This window comes from Ovis aries, chromosome 2 (genome assembly GCF_016772045.2).
Source record: "Ovis aries strain OAR_USU_Benz2616 breed Rambouillet chromosome 2, ARS-UI_Ramb_v3.0, whole genome shotgun sequence".
Classification (NCBI taxonomy): Eukaryota; Metazoa; Chordata; class Mammalia; order Artiodactyla; family Bovidae; genus Ovis; species Ovis aries.
The window spans coordinates 72776042-72793246 of NC_056055.1; the positions used below are offsets into that span (position 1 = coordinate 72776042).

General features: G+C 40.8%; 1 long non-coding RNA gene across 1 annotated transcript in view; it reads right to left on the minus strand.

The window, feature by feature from the left end:
- The window catches only part of LOC132659178 (uncharacterized), an 81218-nt gene that overhangs the window by 21143 nt on the left and 42870 nt on the right, over window positions 1-17205 (minus strand). The window contains exon 3 of the long non-coding RNA XR_009599237.1: window positions 12993-13153. This is a non-coding gene — a long non-coding RNA (uncharacterized LOC132659178). The remainder of the gene's footprint in view (window positions 1-12992; window positions 13154-17205) is intronic.

Below are 17205 nucleotides of genomic sequence, written 5' to 3' on the forward strand. Positions count from 1 at the left end.
AAACATTCAGCTATCTAAAGACCTGTCCCACCAGATTCCCTGGAGCACAGAGTGCCTCACTCCACCCTGAATTCCCTCAGGGAAGGAATTGCTGAAGGTCAATAGCTATAGCAGCACTGGGGTCAATCTCCCTGGAGGCAGATGGCAAATGCCTTTGTGTTCAATCCTTGGCAATGGTCTTGGTAAGTGCCAATTTGCAGTTGACAGTACTAAGTGCTCATACAGATCACCTAGAGTGTTCTTATGTATTTTCTAAATTACCATAAAAATCAATATGCAAAAATACTACATGCTCACAGAAAACTATCATTCCCTAAGAATGTATTGGGTATCTTCCAGTTGAGAATCACTAATTTAAGGATTAGCGATACATCAGTTTTCCCTTTGGTCTCATCTTTTCATTCTATTTTTATTTTCTACTTGACCTCAGTTTTAGAAAATCCGTATTTTGTGTGTGTGTGTGTGTGTGATATATGCTCTAAGGTAAATTAAAATCCTCTTCTGAAGCAGAATAATGCTCCCAGTGAAATAACCTACAGGCAATTGTCTCCAAACACCATCAGCCATAGATTTGTGCTGAATTTCTTTTTTTCTGCAGTCCTCCTCTCCTGTGAGCTTTTGATGTCCATTCTCAAAGTCCTAGAAAGCTAATGAAATAATTTTTTAATTTTTTTTCTGTTAAAAATACCATATAACATCTTTGCTCATTTATGTCCTATTATAGATAAAATAAATTAGCCTAATACCAAATTAGCTTTAAACTTAGAAAACACTTACATGAAAAGACAGTACAAAATCTTAATATGGGTATTAAGAGAGGTTTGTCAAGTCCTCTGACAAAATTGTCTAAGTCTTCAATAGCACACTTGTCCTCAGTGACTTTCTGAGACTATCTTGCTTATCCTATCTACTACACAGCCCAGTAGCTAGCCTCAAGTTTAGGTGGTGCTCTTCTAAGAAGCATGCCTATTTAGGCCTAGCAAAGTGGAATGCATATTCAGCTCGATAATGTGAAAAAGGGTTATGGGCAGTAAACAGTGTGCCTTTGGGTTGCCTTAGGGAGCCTATAGATGGATCCCTTTATAACCAAAGTTCTTTTGTTTGTCTTTTAATAATTTTATTTGTCCAGTTAGTTATTTTTGGCTGTGCTGGGTCTTCTTGCTGAGCCAGTGGGGGATACTCTCTAGCTTTTCATTGCAGAGGCGTCTCTTGTTTTAGAGCACAGGCTCTGGGATGTGCAAGCTTGAGCAGCTGCAGCTCATGGGCTCTAGAGCACAGGCTCAGTAGTTGTTGCACACGGGTTTAGTTGATCCGTGGCATATGGGATCTTCCCAGACCAGAGGTCAAACTAGTATCCCATGAATTGCAAGGCAGACTCTTAACCACTGGACTACCATAGAAGCCCTCAAAGTTTAAGGGGGAAAGTCTACACTAGACTGGGACCTAAATTCAAACCCTGCTGTAAACAATTCTAAGGCCTGAAAAAGAGGCAAAGCAGCAATTCTGAACTAGGGAAGTTCCTCACATACATAAATGCAACCTAAGAGCCAAATGGCCTGGATATCTATGGAATGGATATAATCCATATCACTCTCTGTGTTTGTATTTTTGTCCCCCCACTAGACTTGAGGGCATGAATTCAGGTTTTATTCACTTTTAACTCATCAGAATTTGGTACTTAGTAGGTGACAATGTTTATTTACAATACTTACATTCTCACAGCTATAGAAAAACACAAGTGTGGTAGGAACTGGCTGGCTATTCACCAAACTCCTTTTCCTTTCCTCCTGGGCCCAAAACTAGTTTACATTTCCAACTGAACTTGACCAGTAAATTGGGCAAAAATGGATATGTCACTTGCTGACCCAGTCCATGAAAACTTGACATGCGGTCCCCATCTTTCTTCTCCCACCTGCCTCTGGATGTTAGTACCCATAGCAACCTTGGGAGCTACTGTCAAAGATGGCAGAGCCTATGTCAGCTTGGATCCCTGAATGAGCCTCTTTTGGAAGACCCTTGCTGCCAATTAGACTCAACATGAGTAAGAAATAAAGTTTTGTTTTGTTAAGCTACTGATATTTAGGGTCTGTGTGTTTCAGCAGCTAGTACTATCCTAACCCAATACAACACATTAAATAGATAATGCTTTACTGACATTATTGAAGGAAAAGTATCATAATGCTAAGTGTGCTTATATTTAGTCAGTCCTGGGCTTGAGTTCTGGATTTGACACTTTCCAACTCAGAGATATTGGGTATACGTTTAGCACTCTGATCTCAAATTAGCGTTGTTGAGAAGATTAAATGAAATCTCTCATGGCTATACCCTAGCGTAGTGCCTAGCACTTTGAATCACACATGTAGTGTGACTACATGGCTGTGAAAGTGCAGTCCCTCCATTTGATTGACTTCTTCCTGATCTCTTCCAGTCTCAGGATCTCACACTTAATCTCTTTTCTAATTGAAAAAAAGAAGAAGCTGTCATCAGATCTGGGCTTGCTTTCTGATATGGTACATTTTGAACTCTGATAATTTTTTCAGCTATGTATTATCTCAAAGGCTATTCAAGTTTCAGAGTCCACCGCTTAAGAAACATACTTTTCCATATGTCCCTCTTGTGGACAATTGTTAGATTGTCAGACTCTTCAATATGTTAACAAATTTCCATAAAGAACTCTGATTTGACTCTAGGAAGGAATTCTAATGGCATTATGAATGCTGCCACTCAGACCTAGCATGACTACAAATGAGGGAAGGGACACCATGTCCTTGAGTCTCAACTAGGCAGGGAATATTTTCTACTACCCATTTTAACCATTACTTACAACCACTGCCCCCAAAGCAACATGATTTTGTTTTCCAAAGAGCTGACTGAGCCCAGGAAGATTTAATCCAAATGAAAACTAGGATTTTGCTAAATGATGTTTTGGCTATCTAAATACGGCTTAAATTTGCCAGATTATGAAATTCCACCCTGCCCAATTTGTTATCATTTTCATTTATATATCTCTAGTCAGATGTTTCTTGTTTATAAAGAAGGAAGCCTTTGCCAAGTCAGTGAAAGCCAGAGAACCATACTGTCCTTTAAGGGAAAATACTAAGGTTTCTGTACATTTCCTCTGAACTGATTGGAATGTGAAGTTGGCAAAAGCAAAGTAATCCCCAGCCACAGATGCCATATGACAGGAACACAAAAGGGCAGAATCCAAGACCAAAAGGCTTGAGTGCCCATAATGGCAAGCACCAGGTCAGCGCTTTTTTTTTTTTTTTTTTTTAAGATCAGTACAGCTCTGCACAGTATAGCAGTGCTAGGCGATTTTAGATTAGGTAATCTGGCAGTGAACACTCTCTTCCAACAACACAAGAGATGACTCTACACATGGACATCACCAGATGGTCAATACTGAAATCAGATTGATTATATTCTTTGCAGCCAAAGACAGAGAGGCTCTATAAAGTCAGCAAATATAAGACTGGGAGCTGACTGTGGCTCAGATCATGAACTCCTTATTGCCAAATTCAGACTGAAATTGAAGAATGCAGGGAAAACCACTAGACTGTACAGGTATGATCTAAATCAAATCCCTTATGATTATACAGTGGAAGTGAGAAATAGATTCAAGGGATTAGATCTGATAGACAGAGTTCCTGAAGAACTATGGATAGAGGTTCGTGACATTGTACGGGAGGCAGTCCCATCTCAAAGAAAAACAAATGCAAAAACCCAAAATGGTTGTTGGAGAAGGCCTTACAAATAGCTGAGAAAAGACAAGAAGCTCAAGACAAAAGAGAAAAGGAAAAATATAATCATCTGAATGCAGAGTTCCAAAGGAGAGCAAGGAGAGATAAGAGAGCCTTCCTCAGCGATCAATGCAAAGAAATAGAGGAAAACAATACAATGGGAAAGACTAGAGATCTCTTCAAGAAAATTAGAGATACCAAGGGAACATTTCATGCAAAGATGGGCTCAATAAAGGACAGAAACAGTATGGACCTAACAGAAGCAGAAGATATTAAGAAGAGGTGGCAAGAATACACAGAACTATACAAAAAAGATCTTCATGACCCAGATAACCACAATGGTGTGATCATTCATCTAGAGCCAGACATCCTGGACTGCAAAGTTGAGTGGGCCTTAGGAAGCATCACTATGAACAAAGTGGAGGTGATGGAATTCCAGTTGAGCTACTTCAAATCCTAAAAGATGATGCTGTGAAAGTGCTCCACTCAATATGCCAGCAAATTTGGAAAACTCAGCAGTGGCTACAGGCCTAGAAAAGGTCAGTTTTCATTTCAATGCCAAAGAATGTTCAAACTACCACACAATTGCACTTAACTCTCACGCTAGCAAAGTAATGCTCAAAATTCTCCAAGCCAGGCTTCCACAGTATGTGAACTGGGAAATTCCAGATGTTCAAGCTGGTTTTAGAAAAGGCAGAGGAACCAGAGATCAAATTGCCAACATCCATTGGATCGTCGAAAAAGCAAGAGAGTTCCAGAAAAACATCTACTTCTGCTTTATTGACTACGTCAAAGCCTTTGACTGTGTGGATCACAATAAACTGTGGAAAATTCTTCAAGAGATGGGATACCAGACCACCTTACTTGCCTCCTGAGAAATCTGTATGCAGGTCAAGAAGCAACAGTTAGAACTGGACATGGAACAACAGACTGATTCCAAATTGGGAAAGGAGTATATCAAGGTGTATATTGTCACCTTGCTCATTTAAATTATGTGCAGAGTACATCATGCTAAATGCTAGGCTGGATGAAGCATAAGCTGGAATCAAGATTGCCAGGAGAAATATCAATAACCTCAGATATGCAGATGACACCACCATTATGGCAGAAAATGAAGAGGAAGTAAAGAGCCTCTTGTGCTGAAAGTGAAAGAGAAGAGTGAAAAAGCTTACTTAAAACTCAACATTCAGAAAAGTAAGATTATGGCATCCGGTCCCATCACTTCATGGCAAATAGATGGGGAAACAATGGAAACAGTGACAGACGTTATTTTCTTGGGCTCCAAAATCACTGCAGATGGTGACTGCAGCCATGAAATTAAAAGAGGCTTGTTCCTTGGAAGAAAAGTTATGACCAACCTAGAGAGCATATTAAAAAGCAGAGGCATGACTTTGCCAACAAAGGTCCATATAGTCAAAGCTGTGATTTTTCCAGTAGTCATGTATGGATTAGAGAGTTGGACTGTGAAGAAAGCTGAGTGCCAAAGAATTGATGCTTTTGAACTGTGGTGTTGGAGAAAACTCTTGAGTCCCTTGGACTGCAAGGAGATCAAACCAGTCAATCCTAAAGGAAATCAGTCCTGAATATTCATTGGAAAGACTGATGCTGAAGCTGAAACCCCAATCCTTTGGCCTCCTGATGTGAAGAACTGACTCATTATAAAAGACCCCGATACTGGGAAAGATTGAAGGCAGGAGAAGGAGATGACAGAGGATGAGATGGTTGGATGGCAGCACTGACTCAATGGACATGAGTTTGAGTAAACTCCGGGAGTTGGTGATGGACAGGGAGGCCTGGCGTGCTATAGTCCATGGGGTCACAAAGAGTTGGACATGACTGAGGGACTGAACTGAACTGAAGGATTGTTAACTTACTGAGCTCACTGGGCAGGATGTGGGTCTCATGCCACCATTGTTTTATTGTTTGGGGTCATGTCTCATGCTTCTGTTGCATGGTTTTATTGTGAAGCAAGCCTGCTTGATTTTGTGATTAAGAAAACATTTTTTCTTGAGTGATTATTAACAAACAGGGGTTCTCCCAGATTTTTTCTACTTATAATCCCCTAGTGTAATTAACTATTTAATCACCTACATCGTCCCTTTACTCTGTGTCTATCATTTACAACATCAATGACTGCTTATTTCTATTTGCTTTCTGTTTGTGCCTAATTGTCCTCTTTCTTTAAGATACTTATTAATTAAGTTAATTAATTCATAAATATCAATTAAATTAGGAACCACTCTGTTACTTGAGGGACAAGAAAGCCACCCTCATCACCAAAGAATATTAAAAGAAAACAAAACAGTACAGATTAAATCTATAACTGAGAAAAAAAGATTCAATTAGACCCTAAAATATAAACCATTAAGAATCTGGGCCTAACCAAAAACAAACAAATTAAAGCCTTAGGTAACTCTCTTCCAGATTTAAAAACTGTTTGGGGAAAAATGGTTTAGATCTTCAAAATCACAGCTATAATCTCTTTTAATGATTTTGCTAATGCTTTTTGGTATATTTCTTTTAATTTTCACCTTTTGTAGACTCATGCTCCAATGTTTAACATCTAAGAGAGCTAAAAGGATGATGCTAACCAGAGTGACATTGACTTAAAGTTCTCCCAACAGAGAAGGGACAGTCAGCTAGGTGTTTTACTCATTCCCTAGGCAAGTCTGTGCCCCACCTCAGCCAGAAGTAGCAAATGATCAGCTGTTGCCCCTTTTACCCTCTTTTAAACATAAAAGGGTAAACACCTGGATGGAGGATGATAGGGACAGAGTGAATGGACAAAGTAGGTGTGATTAAATAGTTAATCCCACCAGGGGATCATAAGTAGAAAAAATCTGGGAGACCCCTGTGTAAATTAATGATTACTCAAGAAAATACGTTTGCTTAACCACAAAACTAAGCAGGCTTGCTTCAGAACAAAATCATCCAAAAGAAGCATGAAGCACGCCCCCAAACAATAAGACAATGATGGCATGAGATCCACATCCCACCCAGTGAGCTCAGTAAGTTAATGATCCCTAGGATATGCTCTCTGCACACATAAGAAACAATAATTTTTATTTTTATGGACCTAGTTTAACCATGTAGAGACAAGAAAACTCTGCACACATAAAAAACAATAATTTTTATTTTTACGGACCTAGTTTAACCATGTAGAGACAAGAAAACTCCCCTGCCTACGGAGGAAGAGCTGATGATGGAAGCATTATGTCTACTCAAGAAAGACAAAAAAGTTCTTCCTCTCCTCCCCACTGTTCCTTGATTATAAAACTGTAGCCCAGTTCTCGGGGCTCAGCATTTCTTGCCTGCCCTCTGACAAGCCTTGCAAGCATCCTGTTCTATTAAATCACTTATCTATTACTTTGCCTCTAGCTAAATTCTTTTCTGTAGTAAGACATAAAACCCTATGGTACTGGAGCTCTTTAGAGCCCCTGAAACATCACCCAGTGTTTTCACCTCCAGGCCTTGTGAAAACCACATATTTCCAAAGGCCTGTTAGGATTCAGTCACCTAGCTGAGAACCACTGGGTGGATGTCTCAATCTTCTTGCCAAGACTTAACAATGACTTATGAACCATCCTAAAAAAATGGATTGGATATAGCTAGGCATCCTTCAAATAAGGCACCCTAAACCTTAAGCTATGCTAAATACTCAAGCAGTAAGTTCCACAAATATTTATTGTAAGAAAGAAACTTAACTTCAGCTACTGAAGTCACTGTACTCAGGTGGGAGAAACAGACATGCGGACTATAGTGAAAGTGGAGTCGCTCAGTCTTGTCTGACCCTCAGCGACCCCATGGACTGCAGCCCACCAGGCTTCTCCGTCCATGGGATTTTCCAGGCAAGAGTACTGGACTGGGGTGCCATTGCCTTCTCCAGAGGATCTTCCTGACCCAGGGATCAAACCCAGATCTCCCGCACTGTAGGCAGATGCTTTACCGTCCAAGCTACCAGGGAAGTCACAACATTGCCCAAATGAGAAGGTTAAAATGAGGATGTTAATAGGATTTGCTCTATCTGTAAAACTTTCTGGAGTAATTATTAGAAAGGACTATATACGAATTCTGAAAAGGCTAAAATACAAATACAAAATGGTATAAAATCACATTGGCAAAAGATGCTGACTTAGGCCTTGAAGAAAGAATGGCCTTCGTGGATACGACAGGAGTGGGATTTCAAATGGTGAAGATGAGAAGAAGGCATTGCATGTCGAAGGAGAAGTATGAGCCAGGACAAGAGATAGAAACATTCTGGACTTCTTCAGGGGACAGGTTGCCACCCTGTGTGACAGAAAGGTAGAGAATGGAGCACAGTCAACTCCAGACAAAGCTAGAAAGGGATATGGAGACCCAATTGATGAAGTCCAGGAGTATTGCTTTCTGACTTCACATATGGGAGTCTTTTGGTCACTTTCTCTCCCAATAGTTCAATTTTCCTGATTACATCAGAGAAAAAGATTCTATTTGATGCTCAGCTGGTTTGAACAGCTGCTAATGTCTTTTAAACAGGAAAGTGGCGTGAGAGCCATCTATATGACCAGAAGTCATGAAGAGTAGTTGGTGGAAATTTTAGAGCAGTGGTTCTGAACACTCAGTGCAGTCCCATGGGGAATTTTTTAAATGTCTGAAATGAGGCCCAGGAACCTGTGGTTATTATCATTTTTTTTTAATCACTCCTAGGTGATTCTAATGAGCAATGGTTTTTCCAGTGTGGAAAATATAACAGATTTGAGAAATCATCAAATAGAAGGCCCCTGATCCCACGTGGAGGGGAAAAAGTAATTTGGGAGTCACAGATCCACAAGTCCACTGCCACATCTGCAGAGAGACCAGGAATTTTATGGAGTTCAAGAAGTTCATTTTCTCCCATTGCCTAATCCACATTTCATTATCTTGACTATCTTATCTGAGAAAGTACATTCCTCACACACTTAGAGGAAAGATAATTTGATGATTATATGCTGGACAAGCATCTCTAGCCCCAAACCATTACTCACAGGGCATTGTGATTCAAGGAGGGTATAATTTGTCACTGCCTGGTATCATGTTGAGCAAGTCAACTGATCTGAAGCTGAGGGTACAATGGGTGGGGAGCATGGAGAACATTTTCTATTTGATCTGTGTGATAACATAGAAAGATAGACTCCACTGTGCAGTTACAATAAAGTGGATCCACGCACAACATCTGAGCGACTGAACTGAACTGATGCACATCTAGTTTTTATAGCCACCTTTCACTGCTGTTTATTTCCCAAGCTATTTCTTTTCCCCCTATTAAGAAATAGATCCTTCATTTTTATAACACTTTCATGAATATTCATTTGTCCTTAACTGTCTTAGAAAGCATTCCAAAATTTTTGAGAAGTGTCTGCTACCAAGAGATGCATGCTGGCATGCATGTGATGCTGATATATTAGGATTTGGTTTTGAAGCACTGAATAAAGAATTAGATTTCATCTCCACTAGCCCTGAGTTTTCATCAAGTCCTATCAGTGAGACCAGTAATTCAAAGCACTGATCTTTCCAGCTGATGTAATCTCTGTCAGACAATAGAGCCAGATTCCTAGTAAGCCTGCTGGCCTCACGGGCCTTCTCTTCTCATGAAGCAGGAAGAAGGGTCCTTCCAAGATGACTTGCCAAGGGCAGGTGGTGGTAATGGGGCTGGTGCCAACTCAGAGATGCTGTCATAATAATAAGGCTGTAGCCTCAAAAGCTCTGAACTTTTCTGAAAGGGACCCCAAGGCAGCCCAAAGGGGGAGGTGATTGGTCTAACAGAAGTCTCAAAGCACTGATGCATCATACTTAATAATTCACAGTATAATGGTTATCTCAGTCTAAGAGGCATTTTATCATTCAAGTGTGAATTTTGTGTCAGCTATGGGTGAGGCACTCAGCGGGTTTCAGTAATATACAATGGACCTTACCCAGAATATGATTGTTACTGGAACAGTGAGGAAAGGGGTCCCCCCTCATTTATTAAGGACTAGCTTGTAAGGGTAGTGTCCTGCCTGCAGCAGCCACTTCATTTATTAATTCATCGAGCAAGCACTCAGAACAGTGTCAAGACACAAAGAAGAATGCCCTTCCCTCCTTCTTTGTTTTTTTGCATCTTTCTTTCCTTCCTTCTTCTTTTCTTCCTTTCACAAAGATGTAAGGAGTACCTATTACTGTGCCTTATGGACTAGGGTTAAAATGATGAACCAAATTTAATTGATGTTTTTTTAGTGCAGAAATTCTTAATCTGGGCTCCATGGATTCCCCTAAAATCTGTGGACAGACTTCAGCGAGTTGGTGAGCTTGAATGATAAAAATTACATCTTTATTTTCACTAATCTCTAACTGTAATTTATCATTTGATTCAATCATGTGCATAGGCAACAAAACACCTATGCCCAGATCACCGATAGAAATCACAGACATTTTTATCTCACATTACAGTTTTTTCAGATATCTCAAAAAAATTAGTGATTATGCTCATCACTGCTTAAAAATTATGGTAGGTTTTGTTATTTAATGTGTTAATGAAGAAGCATATTTAACTATATCTCAAATTTATATTTTAATATTTTGATGATTTTATTTCAATATTTGGTTTCCTTTGTAATCCTATGTATTTTACTGCATGCATTTTAAAACAGGATTCTGAGTGGGGTCCATAGGGTCCATCAGGGAGCAAAATAAATCTTGGCTCAAAATGGTTATCAGTTGTTTCCCTGCCACACTCTGCTTTTGGAGGAAGAAACAAATCACAAGTTGCTGTATTCAGAGGTCCCACCTCATTCCTGAGAACTATGTTTCACAGAGCTCTGATATCACAGAGCCCATACCCCTGATTTGGAGAGGCCTACAACAGTGGGAAAAAAAACCTCTCCACTATAGGGATTGGGGAACAGTGACTATTTGCCTCTAAAATGCATCCCAGTTCCACCTTTCAAGGCCTTCTGGGTTCACATCTTTTCCCAGCTGGGTCCAGGGAAAGCTACTCATTTGCCCCTATGGCTTTGACCTTTAGAATAATCACCCTTTCCTAAAAAAAAAAAAAAAAAGACATCAAAGCTCCTGTCTGTCAGCAGTCTCTATGACATCATTTGTAGATTATTAAAATCTACAAAAATCCTACCCAGTGGCTATGAAACAAGCTCATATAAAGGACTTATTTTAAAAGAACACAATAATTTCAGAGGATATCACAAGGTCATTGCATGTTCAGCTCAATACCCTATAATAAATGTGAGCTGAATTATTGCACAAATGTCATCAAGGATGCATGTAATCATTTTTATTGAAAAGTGGACCGATTGCTCCTGTCAGACTACCATTCCAGACAGTGCTAAACCTTCAACTGCTTTATTTGTTTTCATAGCATCCCCTCTACTCTCACATACTTATAATGTCACAAGAAAATCAGTGAAGATTTGATATCTCATAAAAGATTGCAAACCTCCTTCATATACAGTCCTATTAAGTTTCTACACTTAAGTCTATGGTCCGATGTGAGACTGAGACCAATGGTCAGATGATAGACTTAACCCACTGCAAAATCATGCATAATTATACTCTAATAAAAAAAAATAAAATAAATTGAGGTAGGACTAGAGTCATGTGACTCCATTTGGAGACCAGGAGGGAAAATGAATGACTGTTAAACCACAGCAGTAAAGGACTGCAGAAAAGAGATGGGTACCACCAATAGGCATTCAATTTCAAAAAAAAAAAAAAAATTAAATGCCAGAAAATCATGTCCATGGGGCTTATTTATCATGACAACTCCAAGACAAGTTTATTTCCTGGGTTTATAATTCCCTCTAACTAGGAGAAGTACCCACAGAAAATGAGCTTTGTACCAGCAATACACTCTCCCTAGAATAGAACTGGTATCTTGATTAATAACACTGATTAATCCTTGCGCAATGAAGGGTTGTCAGCAGCTTAGGAGTACACAGATTAGGAGTAAAAAAAAAAAAAAAAAACAGCCTAGGAGTTTAAAAGAAGGAAGATTTTTTTAAAATGCACCTGTAAAAAAACATGCTGAAAAGAATGTGTATATATATGTATAACTGAATCACTATGCTGTACACCAGAAACTAACGCAACATTGTAAATCAACTATACTTTGACTAAAATTTTTATTAAATACAAAAAAGTAAATCAACTATACTTAGATAAATTTTTATTAAATGCAAAAAATCATGCATAATTTAAAAATAAATTACATCTTAAATAAAGACAACAAATGTTAGAAATATTTCCCAAAATCAAGAGTTGAGGTAAAAGGACTTTTGGCAGAAAGTTCAATTAGAAGAATATCCCCAAATCCTTAAATTTCCAGTGAATCATCAGTGTAAAAGTTTTTCCTTCTAAAGCGATATTTTAAAAGAAACCTGGGGTAGCAGGAAGAGCCTTGAACTTGAAATCAGTTGATGTAAGTTCCAGAACTAGCTCTGCAGCTGGTTCTCTGTGTGAACTTGAGTAGGTTTTACTCTGTACTATGTCGTCTCTCTGGACCTCTGTTTCCTAATGTGTAAAATTATTGGTTTAGAAGAGATTATTTCTGAGACCTTCTGCAGTTCTAAAACTCGGCCTCTCTAATTAAAATAGGCACATGTATCACTAGGCAATAGATTTCTAACAGGAACATGATCCTAGCAAGTATCTTTAGACTTCCAGTATGGTCCACTAAGGGATGCATGAGCACTGTGACAATCATATGGGATATTTAGGCAGCTGGTGGATTTTTCTCTTTTTTTAACTGGAAATCCACTGATGAATATATCTGGCATTATATTTGATCTTTTCCATGCCTCTCTAGGGTGATCTGTACCATTTCTGATGGGGCCTCTCCTGCGAATGGAGTTCTCCCCTTCCCAAGAGAAAAGGAAGAGAAGAGAAGAGCGTCACTTCCCAGTATATTCCAGGCAGCCTCACCCTGTGAAGAGCTCCATTGTTCTCCACTACATTTTTTCAAAAGATTTCCAAATTAAAGGAATTTGAGGAGCACTCCATATGTTTATGAAGATTTATAATGAATACCAGCACATTAAAGAGTCAGAAATCCTGCCGTAAAAATTCCTACCTAGCTTTAACTTAGAGTTTCCCAAACTCATTTGTCTGCAGCCCTCTTTTTCACATTACCTACTATCTCAAGGAACCAGTGTTATGTGGAAACACTTTGGGAAGGTTGGAGTGCAGATCAGGGGCCCACTGAGAAAGAGCTCAATCAGGAGACATTCTTACTGGGATACCCACCTGCAATGAGTTCAGTGGCAGCCTCCAAAGGATGGGTCCAAATGCGAACTTCAAATGTGACCTTCTTTGCAGTAAGGGCTTTTGCAGGTAAATTAAGTTTAGGATCCTGAGATTAAATCACCCTGGCTTAGTGTGAGCCATAAATCCAATAATGAACATTCCTGTAAGAGACAGAAAGGACACACAAACAGACAGAGGCAAAAGCCATGTGAAGAGAGAGGCAAAGATTGGAGCTGTGCTGCCACAGCCAAGGAAGCCTGGAGCCACCGTGAGCTGCAAGAGGCAAGCAGGGATCTGCTCCTAAAGTCCTGAGAGTGGGCATGGCCCTGTTGACACCTTAATTTCAGGATTCTGGCCCCCAGGATGGCTAGAGGATAAAGCTTTCTTGTTTTAACTCACCCAGTTGGTCGTAATTTGCTACCGCAGTCCTAAGAAAGTACTGCTGCTGCTGCTGCTAAGTCACTTCAGTGGTGTCTGACTCTGTGTGAACCCATAGATGGCAGCCCATCAGGCTCCGCTGTCCCTGGGATTCTCAGACAAGAACACTGGAGGGGGTTGCCATTTCCTTCTCCAATGCATGAAAGTGAAAAGTGAAAGTGAAGTTGCTCAGTCATGTCCGACTCTTCGCGACCCCATGGACATCACCTTTAATTTCCTTTTAAAAATTTTTTAAAAATAGTTTTATTTATTTATTTATTTTTGGCTGTGCTGGATTCTCGTTGTTTGTGGGCTTTTCTCTAGTTGAGGCGAGAGGGGGCTACTCTCTAGTTGTGGTACACAGGCTCCGCATTGCTGTGGCTTCTCTTGTGGAGCACAAGCTCTAGGGTTCACAGGCTTCAGTAGCTGTGCATGTGCTGAACCACAGGTTCAGCAGCTGTGGTTCCAGAGCTCTAGAGCACAGGCTCAACAGTTGTGATGCATGGGCTCAGTTGCCCCAAGGCACATGGGATCTTCCCAGACCAGGGATCAAACTCATGTCTCCTGCATTGGCAGGTGGATTCATCACCACTGAGCCACCAGGGAAGCGCTTCCTTCTTTTTAAATTTATTTTTTAATTGGAGGAAAATTGCTTTACAGTGTTGTGTTGGTTTCTGCCGTGCAACACAAATAAGCCATAATTATACATATATGTATATTTACATATATGCAAGAGGCTCCTTCTTGAGCCTCCCTCCCTTCCCCCATCCCATGCCCCTAGGTCATCACAGAGTGCCCGGCTTGCTCCCTGTATTATGCAGAAACTTCTCATCAGCTATCTATTTTACACCTGGTAGAGGATATATCCCAGGGGCGGGGGAGCCTGGTGGGCTGCCGTCTATGGGGTCACACAGAATCAGACGCGACTGAAGTGACTTAGCAGCAGCAGCAGAGTATATATGTCAATGCTACTTTCTCCATTTGCCCCTCTCTCTCCTTCCTCTCCAGGGCCCACAAGTCCATTCTCTGCATCTGAGTCTCCATTCCTTCCATGTAAATAGGTTAATCAATACCATTTTTCTACATTATATATATATATTTCAAGTGAAGTGAAGTCACTCAGTCGTGTCTGACCCTTTGCGACCCCATGGACTGTAGCCTGCCATGCTCCTCCATCCATGGGATTCTCCAGGCAAGAGTACTGGAGTGGGTTGCCATTGCCTTCTCCATATATGCATTAATAAATGATACTTATTTTTGTCTTTCTGACTTACTTTACTTTGTATAACAGGCTCTACTTTCCTTTGACATCACCTATTAGTTATCTGACACAAGTTAATACCTCTGATTGTATGTAGTATATACTTTTATTAAGCCACATTTTTATAAATATGAGAGATTACTAGAGATTAATTGAAATCTCACAGCTACTAAGTACTGCCTGTGACATCTGGATCTAGTTTTATCTGATGTGAGAGTTGAGCCCTCAACCTAGTGTGGTATCAGAGCAGGTTACTTACTAAACACTCTCATACCAGAAGCTTAAGATGACAGAAGCTTATTTCTTGTTCATGTAACAGTCCAATGTGGATATAAGGTGAACAGTTTTCTTGGGGAAATTCTGGAGCCCAGGCTCCTTCCGCCTGCGGCTCTGCCATCTGCTGCGCCTCATGGTTCCTTGTTTCCAGAGGCAGATAGGAAAATAGGAGATGGAGAAAGCATGCTTGCTTTTTAATCACCTCCTCCCAGAAGGACTTCCCTGTTGGCTCAGGTGGTAAAACATCTGCCTACAATGCAGGAGACCTGGGTTTGATCCCTGGGTTGGGAAGATCCCCTGGAGAAGGAAATGGCAACCCACTCCAGTACTCTTGCCTGGAAAATCCCATGGATGGAGGAGCGTGGCAGGCTACAGTCCATGGGGTTGCAAAGAGTTGGACACGACTGAGTGACTTCAGTTTCTTTCTTTTCTTCTTTCCCAGAAGGAATGTGTCTCCTCTGTTCACATTCTAGTAGAAAAAGCAGCTCATATGGGCCCACCTCCATGGTAGAGGCTTAGAACTCTAGCCCCAGGCTGAGCAACTTCTTCCCAGGAATAGCTCTATACTTTGGATAGGAAACATAAATGTGGTGAGGAGCTGATCATCTCTGCCATGACAGTACTGATACATGAATGAATGAGCGAGTGAGTGAATGAAGAGATCTTGCTTCTCACACTCCTGCTGACAAAAATAGAAGATGTTGGTCTATTTAAAGGTGCCATTCCTGGTAGGAGGAAAACTAACTAATTACCTAAACAGAGGAGTTTCCAGGCTCACTAAGGTCTCTAGAGTTATCAAAACAGCATCAAAACATTCCCTCTTTTCTGAGGACACTGTGAAGAGATATTTAATTGTCCATATATGTATATATGGACTAGGCCACCCAATGTTTCACTGGTCAGTTGGATGCCCACATTGAAGACTACATTCCAACCATTTCCAACATTCGTTTTGGCCATTTTGTTCTGAACAATGGGATATAGGTAGAAGTGGTAAAGAATCACCTGCCCATGCAGGAGACACGGGAGATGTGGGTTCGATCCCTGGGCGGGCAAATTCCCCTGGAAGAGGAAATGGCACCCCACTCCAGTACTCTTGCCTGGAAAATCCCATGGACAGAGGAGCCTGGTGGAATACAGTCCATGGGTCACAAAGAGTCGGACTGAGCACACATGCCAAATATCAAGTATCCTTAAAAGAAGGGGGCTCCTTTCTTCCCCTCTTTCTCCTTCCTCCAGGCTGGAGGTTGAGGGGCCAGTAGCTGCCTAGGTTTAAGAAACAAGCTAGAGGGAGCCCAGTTCCCTGCCGATCGTGGGAGCTGCCAAACCAGTCCCAGATTGCCCAACTCTAGATTTGGTTTACATGAGAGATAGCAGTTTCTATCATGCTTAGGTCACCATTGTCTTCAGTTTTCTATCACCCGCAGACTGCCCTAATCATGACTAAGACACACAGGACTCTTGTTTCTCTTTATCAAGGAGTGTCATCATGCAAAACACACCACTAATGACCAAACCAGCCTCCACCACAGCTATTTCTGCAAACCGAAGGACTTGCCGGGATACTTTGTTTTTATCACTGGCATTTCTGACTTCCCACCCTCAGTCACCTCAGCTGGCATCAGCTGATGTCAGGGCTTGCTGGGCAAGGTTACCAACAACTTGACAAATGGGAGGAAATTAAGGGTTTTCTCTTAGGCCTGGCCCACAAGTTGCCTCACTGTCAAGCCTGTCTTACTATTGAGTGACTCTGGTGGGTTGGATTAAATGTGTAATGGTAGAAATCCTTACAGACAACTGTCATCTGCCTGGAAGTTACAGCTTCCTATTACCCTTGTAAATGTTCAGGGACAGAAGCTCAAAAATGACCCAGTTCCTACTGATACTTTTACAGAGAAGTTTGCCTTACCTAATACCTCCCTGGTTAGGACTGCTAGCCAAGGTAACCTGCAATCCTGATGCAGAGGCTGACACAAGGCAGGCCTCTGCTGCTGCATGGCAATGATATTTCTGTGGAAAGTTCTGCTCATCAGTGGGGAATTCGAACTCTCAATTTTGACTTACGCAGAATCTCAAAGTTTCAGGATACACCATAGGACACTGGTTCTAGTCCCTAACTCCAAGAAAGGCCCCACTGAGATCACTGTTGACTTTCTCTCCTTAGACCAGGGGTTTGCAATATTCATTTGACCATGACTTCTTAGAGGAAGTGATGCATCATATGGTCCACCTCCCTGGAAATACAGCATATATATTCAT